This window comes from Jaculus jaculus, chromosome 14 (assembly GCF_020740685.1).
Source record: "Jaculus jaculus isolate mJacJac1 chromosome 14, mJacJac1.mat.Y.cur, whole genome shotgun sequence".
NCBI lineage: Eukaryota > Metazoa > Chordata > Mammalia > Rodentia > Dipodidae > Jaculus > Jaculus jaculus.
Window position 1 is genome coordinate 73,131,542 of NC_059115.1, and position 12,133 is coordinate 73,143,674.

Consider the following 12,133-nt stretch of genomic DNA (forward strand, 5'->3'; position numbering starts at 1 on the left):
AGTCCTAGGCTGGCCTTCCCTGACCAGGCAGACCTCTCGGCACCTTTCCATACGAGCCGACGCTCGCTGCCTTCCTCCGCTTCCAAGCCCGCGCCGCGGCCCGGAGTCATGCGCATGTCTTGCTCATGCCTGTCACTAGGACTGAAGCTCCCCGACGCAGGGCCCTGCTCTTCCTGTTCCCTCTCGCAGTGCCTAGAAAAAGGTCCAGTGCATGTTGGCTAATGTGTTCAGTAAATGTTGATCAATACACACCTGTATTCTCTTTCAAAGGTCCTTGGCAGCAGAGAAAGACTATCATGATGATTCTCAAAAACCTGTAGTACACAGGCTGGAGAGATGGCTTAGCAGTTAAGGCGCATGCCTGCAAAGACTAAGGACCCAGGTTCGTTTCTCTAGGTCCCGCGTAAGCCAGATGCACATGGTGGCACATGCATCTGGAGTTTGTTTGCAGTGGCTAGAGGCCCTGGCGCACCCATTCTCTCTCTCTCCCCTTCTCTGTCTCTAACAAATAAATAAATAAATAAAATAAATCTTGTAAAAAAAAAATCCGTAGCATTCATAGGACTATCTGTTAACATATTTAAAATTTTTATTTTTAATTTTATTTATTTATTTTTTTCTTTTGAGGTAGGGTGTCACTCTAGCTCAGGCTGACCTGGATCTCATTCTGTAGTCCAAAGCTGGCCTTGAACTTCCAACAACCTTCCTACCTTTGCCTCCCAAGTGTAAAACAACATTTTTATTTATTAGTTAGAGAGAGGGAAAGAATGTGGGCATGCCAGGGCCTCTTGCAGTGACAAACAACGCCAGATGCATGCTTTGCCTTGCACTCCTGGCTTTCAATAGGTTATGAGGAATCAAACCTAGGGTGGTAGGCTTTACAAGCACGTGACTTTAACCACTGAACCATCCTCCCACCCCTCATGTTGGCACAAGTTTGATAAGAAGATTGAGGAAAGACACTTTTGAGTTTAAGTTCAGCCTAGATTACATAGTGAGACTGTCTCAGAAAACAAAACAAATGAAAAAATTGTAAGGCTCGATATTGTCATATATTTAAAAACTCCAGCTGGGTGTGGTGGCACACACCTTTAATCCCAGCACTCAGGAGGCAAATGTAAGAGGATTGCTGAGTTTGAGGTCAGCCTAGGACTATAGAGTGAATTTCAGGTCATCTTGGGCTAAAGTGAGAAACTACATCAGAAAAAAACAAACAAACAAACAAAACTTCAAAAAAACATACATAACCTTCAACTCAGTAATTTTACGTGTACAAGCCAAATAGGAGATTGCTAAGTATATTTATTCACATATTTCAAGTATTTGTGAAAATGTGATTTAGTTAAATATATTATAAAGAAGTCATAAAATGTAGCTAGAAAGATTTCTCAGTTGGTAGTGCTGTTCATACAAGCATGAGGGCCTGAGTTTGAGTCCCCAGCCCCCAGATAAAGGCCAGGTGCAGCGGCCCATGCCCGTGATACCAGCACTGGGAAGGTGGAGAGCTGGGATTTGGTGGCTGTTTCCTCTGTCCAAGTCACCCAGTGAGCTCCAGGTTCAGGAAGTGAAGCTGTCTCAGAAAGTAAGGTGAAGCCGGGTGTGGTGGTGCACGCCTTTAATCCCAGCCCTTGGGAGGCAGAGGTAAGAGGACTGCCGTGAGTTCGAGGCCACCCTGAGAAGACGTAGTTAATTGCAGGTCAGCCTGGGCCAGAGTGAGACCCTACCTCAAAAAAAAAGAAAAAAAAAGTTGGAAAGCAATTGAGGAAGACACTAGGCACTCACCTTCATGGAGCCCCCCCACACACACACACAAAGCAGTCATAAAATGATAAATAATAATAAACTATTCTAGAACAGGGTATCATCTGTCACTAATTTTACATATGTTCAGTAGGATTCCTTACATATGGCAAAACTTTAGGAATTGTGTTTGCTAGAATATTAGCCAGAGTTATACCTAGGTTCTGAGAGTATAGGTATTTCAGTTTCTTCCTTGTGCCTCGTTGCATGTTGTTAAAAATTTTTTTGTTTTTTATGCATTCGTGAGAGACAAAGAATTAACATGCCAGGGGCTCCAGCCACTGTAATCGAACTCCAGATTGCGTGTGCCACCTTGTGAGTCTGGTTTACATGGGTTCTAGGGAGTTGAAGTTGGGTCCTTAGGCTTTTCAGGCAAGAGACTCGACCACTAAGCAGTCTCTCCAGCCCCTAACTGCATGTTTTTTAACCATCTATAGCAAACTAAAGAAATACGATCCTCCTCCTTGGGGCACATCACCAATCTCCTGCTTCAGCCCCCCACCCCCACCCCAGAGTTATGATTATGGGTGTATATCACCATGCCTGGCTAGTTTTTTTTAATTTTTTAAAAATATGTTTTATTTATTTATTTATTTAAGAGAGAATGGGCATGCCAGGGCCTCCAACCACTACTAACTCCAGACGCATGTGCCTGTTGTGCATCTGGCTTATGTGGGCCCTGGAGAATCGAACCTGGGTCCTTTGGCTTGGCAGGCAAATGCCTTAATGGCTAAGCTATCTCTCCAGCCCTTGTTTGTTTGTTTTTTAAATTTTTAAACATCGTTAAAATTTACTATAGGCAATCCAAAGTGAATTTCTTAAGGACTTTAAAAAAATTATGTATTTATGTGTGTGAGTGAGAAAGTACAGAGAATGTCAGGGTCTCTTGCTATTGCAAATGAACTCCAGACACATGTGCCACTTTGTGCATCTGAATTGAACTGGGTACTGGGGTACTGTATACCAGGGATGGCAGGCTTTTCAAGCAAGTGCCATTGACTATTGAGCCATTTCCTCAACTCCCTAAGAACTTATACTTGGAGCATATCTTAAAAGCCAAAAGTATTGTAAGTAAATATATAAGCAGAACCTCTTTCTTTATGTCTGTTACCCAAACATCTCAAGTCAAACGTTCTCTTACACACCAAAAGGGTTGTAGAATAACCTCTGTCTTTCAGAAGAAATTACTGTTACAATTCAATCACAAGTAATAATTAGGTTAACATTGAAAACTGGAGGTAGGGGTAAATTAATAAGCCATTGTTTACCACTATCATGGTGTAGAATCTGCAGAACAGTTGCCTTGCCGCGAGTTTGAAGCCAGCTTGGACAAATTCTAAGCTACGAACGCTAGACTATACAGTGAGGTCCTGTCTTTAAAAAATAATAATAAATAAATAAGCTAGGGGTGGTCGCACAGGCCTTTAATCCTATCACTAGTGGAGTGCGGGGTGGAGACAGAAGCAGGAGGATGGATGTGAGTCCAAGGTCACCCTGAGACTCCATAGTGAATTCCAGGTCAGCCTGGGCTAGAGTGAGACCCTACTTAGAGAAACCAAACCAAACACAACAAAACAATAAAAACAAGAACAAATGAAATAAATGGTCTTTGACATCGCTGTACAGGAAAGTCCCAAAGAGCCATGTACCGTGGGAGGGGAGGAGGGGAAGAGACAGAAGGGGACAGGAGGGAAGGAGTGGGTGGCTCAGTGAATGCAGAGCTTATTGTCTAAAATTGAGGAAGTTGTCAATAAAAGTTAATTAATTAATTAGCATTAAAAAAACCACAGTCGGGCATGGTGGCGCATAAAGGTGGCACCTTTAAGACCAGCATAAGGGAAGCAGCGGTAGGTGGATCATGAGTTCAAGGCCAGCCTGAGACTACATAGTGAATTCCAGGTCAGCCTGGGCCAGAGTGAGACCCTACCTCGAAAACACAAAAGAAACAACATCAAAAAAGAGGTAAAGTTGGGCTGGAGAGATGGCTTAGCGGTTAAGCGCTTGCCTGTGAAGCCTAAGGACCCCAGTTCGAGGCTCAGTTCCCCAGGTCCCATGTTAGCCAGATGCACAAGGGGGCGCACGCGTCTGGAGTTCGTTTGCAGAGGCTGGAAGCCCTGGCGCGCCCATTCTCTCTCTCTCCCTCTATCTGTCTTTCTCTCTGTGTCTGTCGCTCTCAAATAAATAAATAAAAAATGAACAAAAAAAATTTAAAAAAAAGAAAGAGGTAAAGTTGACCATCCTGGAAGGAGGGTCTCCGCAGGACCCCTTCCAAGATGTGGAGATGGTCTTCCCATTTCAATTAAGTGTCTCTGGTTCAGAAATAGAGCCTGCTGATAAGAGACGATTTAGGGGAGGAATTTCCACACTTGGGGCAGGTCGCGCCTGTCAAGCAAATTCTGTCAGTTTCCAGATTAGTAATGGGTGACTTGGCACCCTGGCTGATGGGCTGGCCAATAGTGTCTGTCATATCTGAGACAGCCATGGACACCCAGGGCAATGTGGCTTGTCACTTACAACAGGGGCGGCCTCCATCCCCAACTGCTGAGTCATCATGCCCTGGGAGCTATTTAAAGGGAAGCTTCCAGGAGCCGCTCAGTCAACACTGCCCTCAGACAAAGCTCGGGCTTCCCGCACAGATTACTCAAACAGCAGCACTTCTAAAACCTTTTTTATCCTCTTTTGTTTTTTCCATGTTTTTCTACTATGGGTTCTGTCTTCTGGCTCTTTTCCTCAAAACAAGCCTATTGAGCACTAGGGAGATGGCACAGTGGTTAAGGCACTTGCCTGCAAAGCTTAACTACCTGGGTTCGATTCCCTGGTACCTAAGTAAAGCCAGATGCACAAGGTGGAGCATGTGTCTGGAGTTGGTTTGCAGCCGCTGGAAGCCCTGGCTCACCCATTCTGTTTGTCTGTCTGTCTCTCTTCTCTCTATCTCTCTCTGCTTACAAGTAAATAATAAATAAAAAAAATATTCCAAAAAAAGCCTTTTGAGACAATACTTATGGGATCTTGACAGTTCGGCCACCAATTCTTCCAGATTTTCTCATGGTAAACCACTTTGTTGTATTTCATCCAGGTTAGCAAACATTGTGTGAGCACCTACTGTGTGCTCTGCTCTGAGCTACAGGTTAAAGGAGTCAGATTCATTGTCATTAGCAGTTGCCAGTCTGTGGAAGAGACTCGGGTAATCAGCCAACCAAAACATGTGATGTGACGCTGTTAAGGCAGGTAAGTGCATGCCAGTGTTCTGGGCCTGCGTGTTGGAGAGAGCCGTGGGTGGAGGGGTACTTCTCTTGATTAAAGGCCTTCACACCCTGTGAGTGCCTCCTGAGAGAAACTGAAGGGACATGGGATGTGTTAAAGGAATGCAGGAAGATAGATTTAAAAAAAATATTATTTGCAAGAAAAAAGAGAGAATATGGGCATGCCAGAGCCTCTGCCACTGCCAATGGTCTCCAGACACATAACTACTTGGTGCATCTGACTTGACATGGGTATTAGGGAATTGAACCCAGGCCAACAGACTTCGCCAGCAAGCACCTTTAACCGCTCAGCCATCTCCGGAGCCCAGGGTGTGCATCTGCACCTGTCTGCCAGCCCTTGCCCCGTCTGACCTGGGTACTTGCTGCCGGGCTGTTGGCTCTGCCTGCTGCTGATGGCCGACTGCCCTGCCCATCCTTCAGTGTGTCAGATGAGGACTTCTTCACATTTGCCACACTGTCCTGTCCAGACAGCTGCTTTGGCTCAAGCCTGCCTGCTGGCTGGCATCTCCCATCACTCTGTGAAGAAGCCGACTTGCCACTTGATGTCACATGTCCTGTAGGGGCTTTTGATGGAAGTGCTGGAGGAGTTGGATGTGATTGACGTCTGTGGGCACCCCTGACGCGTCCAAATGCTGTGGCTGTGTCCCAGTGGAAAGGTACTGTAAATAGAGAACGAACGAGCACCGGCTTATTTTGAACACTAAATATAAGCTGGGAGCTGTCCCGGGCTTGGTATAAAAGTTTTCAGTTCTCATGGTAAAATTGTTCTCTTTTTTTTTTTTTTAAGATTTATTTTTATTTACTTATTTATTAGAGACAGAGAAAGAGAGAAAGGGAGCGTGAGAGAGAACAGGCGTACCAGGGCCTCTAGCCACTGCAAGCAAACTCCAGATTCATGTATCACTGTGTGCATCTGGCTTAAGTTTGACCTGGAGAAGCAATGCTGGATCCTTAGGCTTCACAGGCAAGTGCCTTAACCACTAAGCCATCTCTCCAGCCCCCTTTTTTTTTAAAAAAAAAATAATTTTATTAATTTGTATGAAAGAGACAAAAAGAAAGAGGCAGACAGAAAGAAAGTGAATATGGGCACACCAGGGCCTCCAGCCACTGCAAAGAAACTCCAGATGTATGTGCCACCTTGTGCATCTGGCTTTGCATAGGTACTGGGGAATTGAACCTGGTCCATCAGGCTTTGCAAACAAGTACTTTTAACCACTGAGCCATCTCTTTAGCCCTCTTTTGGCTTTTTTTTTAAAGGCAGGGTCTCGCTCTAGTCCAGACTGACTTGGAATTTACTCTCTAGCCCCAGGCTGGTCTCGAACTCATGGTGATACTCCTACCTCAGTCTTCCAAGTGCTGGGGCTAAGGGCATACACCAAGCTAGTAATATTCTTATGCTAGAAATCAATTTTGTAGAATAAGGAAATTATGGCTCAAAGAAGTTAAGAGATTCATCCAAGCTCCCATAGCTCTAAAAATTCCGTTTTTCTTTTACACTACTGGGGATCAACCCAGGGCCTTACATATATTAAGGACCAAGTAATATAAACAGTCATAAATTCTAACATAGGACTATGTGTTCCTGCTGAAATATTTTAATATATGTGCTGCTGAAGCAAGCACAACTGTTGAAATATTTCACAGAAGGAACCATGGAATATTAGCATAACAATATGATTTCTGCATCCAGCTGATTCTCCTAAGAACAGTTAAACACTGGGCATTTACCTTGATCCCACACTGTGTTGTGAAACACGCTACCCATCTAAACAAATTGGCCCAGATGAAAGCAACGAACACCAAAGTCAAGCTCATCTGCTAAAAAAGGTAGTTAGATATGTGTATTCCCAGAACTCTCGCTATTTAACAGTGGGGTACACACTGGGGGAAAGACATGGGGTGGAGAGACTACTTCTGCTTTCACCACTTGTTGATATCTAGGGCTTTTTCTTTTTTTTTTTGCCCCTCCTTAAGCTTCACAGCCATTCCCAGCCATGCCAGCAGCATTCAGTACATTCAGAACAGGATCCTCCCCCCCCCCCCCCCCCCCGCAGCTGAACGAGGGCCATGCTTGGGACAGCACCTAGCGAGACTGTCCCAGCAGACAGGCCATGCCGGGGACTGAGCCAGGCTCTGGGAGTGAAGAGGAGGGCCATTTTAAGTAACATGGTTTATGTAAGTGTGATCTCACTGCTTCCACGGGAAATGGGTCAGATTTGAGCCCAGGGAACCAGAGCCCTTCCTGACCCTGGTGAAACCTTCCGCGTCCCCTCTGAGAATATATGGCCCTGTGGCCAAATCCTGATGCTTGGATTCATTGCAACTTGCCATGGTTCCCACTAAACTCTTGTTTCCTAATAGTTGCTGGGCCTTCTTCTTCTTATTATTATTATTAAATCTCTTTTTAACGTGGTAAGCTAAACAGGATATATCGTATGACAGACTGGTGAATTTACTATTGGGAATAGAAAGAGAAGGTAGGGGGATAAAGAAACAGGTCTTTTTCATCTCTCACGGCTATGATTCACTTCTGACTCAAGAGGAAGTGTGCCACCTACTGAATCACAGAAACCACTTCCCGTGGCTGTTTGGTTTATTCAGGAGGCATCAGGCCAAGGACTGCCCTGCCCTGACCCTGGCCCGGCTCTCCAGAGCCAAGGCGTTCACAGCTTGAGGTGGTTTGGCCCCGACTCCTGAGAACAGGACTGTATGAAATTACAAGTGTTTCGTTTCCTAGCAAGGAGTCTTTAGCAACGTGCAAACGAACATGTGTTATTTGCAAACCAAGGGTATCATCACTCAGCCTGAAGATCCCTACTTTCCCAGAGCTGTGTATTCTGGACAAGCCGTCTTGAGGTCTGAATGTACACTGATCCTGTTTTCTTGTTTTTGTTTTTCTTTTTTCCTTTTTTGTCAGTCTGGGCAGTCTGTAGAGTAGCAATAGCCGGTGAAGCTTCAAGAGACTCCTTTAATCAGTGAAGCAATAGTGGACTTGCTTTCACTCATTCATTCAAGGGCCCACTGCCATGTCCTCTGCAGGTTCACCACCCGGCTCCTGAGTTCCCTAGGCAGGGGCTATCCTCTTCCCGCCAGAGGCAGGGGTGCTGCCGTGTCGACCACGAGACCTAGTATCTAGCACTGAGCTTTGCACTGACTCCTACCCCAGCCAAACCATCTCTTCTTGAAGACTTACGTGGAAGAAGGAAGGAAAGAAGTAAGGATGTCGTTTGCTTGTTTTGGTTTTTGAGGTAGGGTCTCACTCTAGCCCAGGCTTATCTGGCATTCACTATGTAGTCTCAGGGCGGCCTCGAACTCATGGCCATTCTAGTTCTTCGTTAAGCTCCTCAGAGCGAGCGGACGAGCATCCTTAGTGGTAGAGCATCTGTAATGGCTGCCAGCCACTGGGATACGGAGCGCGTGACTGACCCGCACCCAGCGACGGGAGGTCAGTGGAATAATGTCTAGGATGCTGGCAAGGATGCTGGGGGCTTCCCCCTGCTGCGGTCTATTGTCCAGTGCATGCGCCTGTGGCTTAGGTTGCATTTGACAATCACTAGCTGGCAGTTTTCCCAAAGTATGACCTGAGGCCTTATGCAAAATGGTAGAATTCTATGGCTCCACGGGTCCCAGCCTGTGCAAACTTAAGCAGTTCTTTTGAAAAACCTTAAGTTGATCCTAACTTGAAGAACTCACAACATGCTTATAAAGGGCTTAAATTTATATGAACAATACTGTTGTCAAACATGAAATTATAATACTGAATGTTTTAAACAATTACGTGCCACTCATACTTGATTAAGTGGTCTTTCCCCTGCTGTAAGGCTGTTCTATACACACTGGACGTGAAGATGAAGAAGAAGCTGGGCGTGGTGGCACACGCCTTTAATCCCAGCCCTCCTGAGGAAGAGGTAGGAGGATCGCCCAGAGTTCTAGGCCAATCCTGAGACTTCATAATGAATTCCAGGTCAGCCTAGGCTAAAATGAGACCCTACCTCGAAAAACAAAACAAATGGGCTGGAGCAATGGTTTAGTGGTTAAGCGTTTGCCTGCAAAGCCAAAGGACCCGGGTCCAATTCCCCAGGACCCACATTAGCCAGATGCACAAAGGGGCGCATGAGTCTGGAGTTCATTTGCAGTGGCTGAAGGCCCTGGTGCACCCATTCTCTCTCTCTCTCTCTCTCTCTCTCTCTCTCTCTCTCTCTCTCTCTCTTTCTCCCTCCCTCTTTCTCTGTCAAAAAATAAATTATAAATAAATTTCTCTGTCAAATAAATAAATTATATATATGTACATATATAAATATATATAAAGAAAACAAACAACAAGATGATGAAGAAAAATGGAGGGTGAGTAGTAAGAAGAGAGAAAAACACATCTCAATGAAAAGTACTGAAAAGCTGCAGGGTTTGTACTGAAGTTAGTAAGAGGATGGAGGAGACAATTACACCGTAGCTCACGCCACAGGGGTAACATATAGTTTGAGCCTTGGCCACTGCTCTGCAGAATTCCACTTCTTAGGAAAAAGCTTCATCCCTTAAATGACACGTTTCTTACCCTACGTCGTTGATATTATCCCAGAGTCAGCCCCTTTGTTTTCTCAGAGATCAGTTTAACATCCAGGACTCCTCACCTATCATTTAGCTCAACAAAGAACAGGAAACTACATCTTACCTCATGCTTTCAAAATCCACGCATTGTCAACACTATTTATTAGGGGCTTGGCCTGGAGAGATTGCTCCGCAGTTAAGACGGTTTGCCAGCAGTGCCTAACCGCCTGGGTTTGGTTCCTCAGTAGCCACATAAAACCAGATGCACAAAGTGGTACATGCTAGGGGCCCTGGTGCACCCACATTTTCTCTCTTTCTCTGCAAATAAATAAAATAAAATATTTTTTTTAAAAAAGAGTTACAAGCTAGGCGGGCGTGGTGGTGCACACCTTTAATGCCAGCACTCGGGAGGCAGAGGTAGGAGGATTGCCACGAGTTCAAGGCCACCCTGAGACCATATAGTTAATTCCAGGTCAGCCTGGGCTATAGCAAGACCTACCTCAAAAAAAAAAAAAAAAAAAAAAAAAAGAATTACAGGGGCTAGAGGGCTCAGTGGTCAAAGTACTTGCATTCAAAACCTAAAGACCTGGAATCAATTATCCAGTACCCATGTAAAGCCAGATACATACAGTGGTACATACATCTGGAGTTTGTTTGCAGTGTTTGGAGGCCCTAACACACTCATTCTCTCTGTCTGTTTCTCTCCTCTCTCTCTTTGTTTGAAAATAAATAAAAATATTTTTTAAAAAGAGAATTACAGTAGCCAGGCATGGTGGCATTCACATTTTTAATTTTTTTATTTTTTATTTATTTATTGGAGATCAACAGACAGAGAGAGAATGGGCGCGCCAGGGCCTCCAGCCACTACAAATGAACTCCAGATGCATGCACCCCCTTGTGCATCTGGCTTATGTGGGTCCTGGGGAATCAAGCCTCGAACAGGGGTCCTTAGGCTTCACAGGCAAGCGCTTAACTGCTAAGCCATCTCTCCGGCCCTGGCACTCACATTTAATTCCAGTATTCAGGAGGTAGGAGGATTGGTGTGACTTTATGGCCAGCCTGGTACTACAGAGTGAGTTACAGGTCAGCCTGGGCTAGAGTGAGACCCTACCTCAGTGGGGTGGAGGGGAGAATTATTGTAGAAATGCCAGCAAGAGAACACATTGTTCTGCAAAAGTCTCAGACACCTGGTATTTAAACCTTCACCTGTATGTATAATTTTAATAGTGTTTCTATTTTGTTTAATTATCTGAAGCGTCTGTCTTGTATGTAGCACCTGTCCTATAGCAGACAATAAGTGAATATTTATTTAATAAATAAGCCTGAGAGGTAACATTCCAAGCAACACCAAAGCCATCAGAGTATTCTGGTTTTAGTACTTTTTTTCCCCTCTTAAATGTTCCCTGTGAAGTAGTAAACATATATATTGTCAGGGAAGGACACAATTTCCTGCCAATTTTTAATTTTGTTACTTTAGGTCAAATGTCACTGAAAATTATATTGAACTTTTGACCAATCTATTTTCTTCCATTGGAATATTGGAGCAAATAAGAAGTAACATCAAGGAAAAAATAGTTCTTTGGCAGGAAAAATGTGCTCTGTAAATTCTTGTGTGTTTTGTTTTGATTTTTCCTTAGTGACTGGAGGCCAGTTCAATCCACTTCAACACAGATTCCAAACTTTCAATCTGGTTTTCCTGAGGACTGACCGAGTGCCAAGAATGAGACAATGTGACAAAACCACCACCAAGACACACAGACACCCGCATGTGCATGAGCGTGTAAGCGCGGGCACTGCCAGCCCAGCCCCCACACACCCGGTATTTATCCTCAAAATCATGGATTATTATTTTTAATTTTTTTATTTTTATTTACTTATTTGAGAGCAACAGACAGAGAGAGAAAGAGGCAGAGAGAGAGAATGGGCGCACCAGGGCCTGCAGCCACTGCAAACGAACTCCAGACACGTGCGCCCCCTTGTGCATCTGGCTAACATGGGTCCTGGGGAATCGAGCCTCGAACCAGGGTCCTTAGGCTTCACAGGCAAGCGCTTAACCACTACGCCATCTCTCCAGCCCCATGGATTATTTTTTTTAAATTGCAAAGGAGCTACTCCCTATATACCTAGATAATTCTCATGATATTTTTGTTTAAAATATTAGTATATTCAGCATATTCCAGACCCTAAAAATCAACATGCAACTGTCTAGCAAAAATCACCACAGGGATGCTGGGCTGCAGCTCAGTAGACAAAGCACTTGCCTAACTTGCAGAAAGTTTGGCTTTGGTTCTCAGCACCACATGAACCAGTGGTGGCGCACGCCCGTAATTCCAGCACTGGGGAGGGGGAGGTAAGGAACATGAGGAGGCCCAGGTCAAGTTTGAAGCCAGCCTAGGAGTCATGAGATTTTGTATTTGAAAGGGAGGGTGGAGAAATGGTTCAGTGGTTAAGACACATGCTACCAAAGACTAATGACTGGGATTCCGTCCCCCAGTAACCACATAAGGCCAGATGCACAAAGTGAC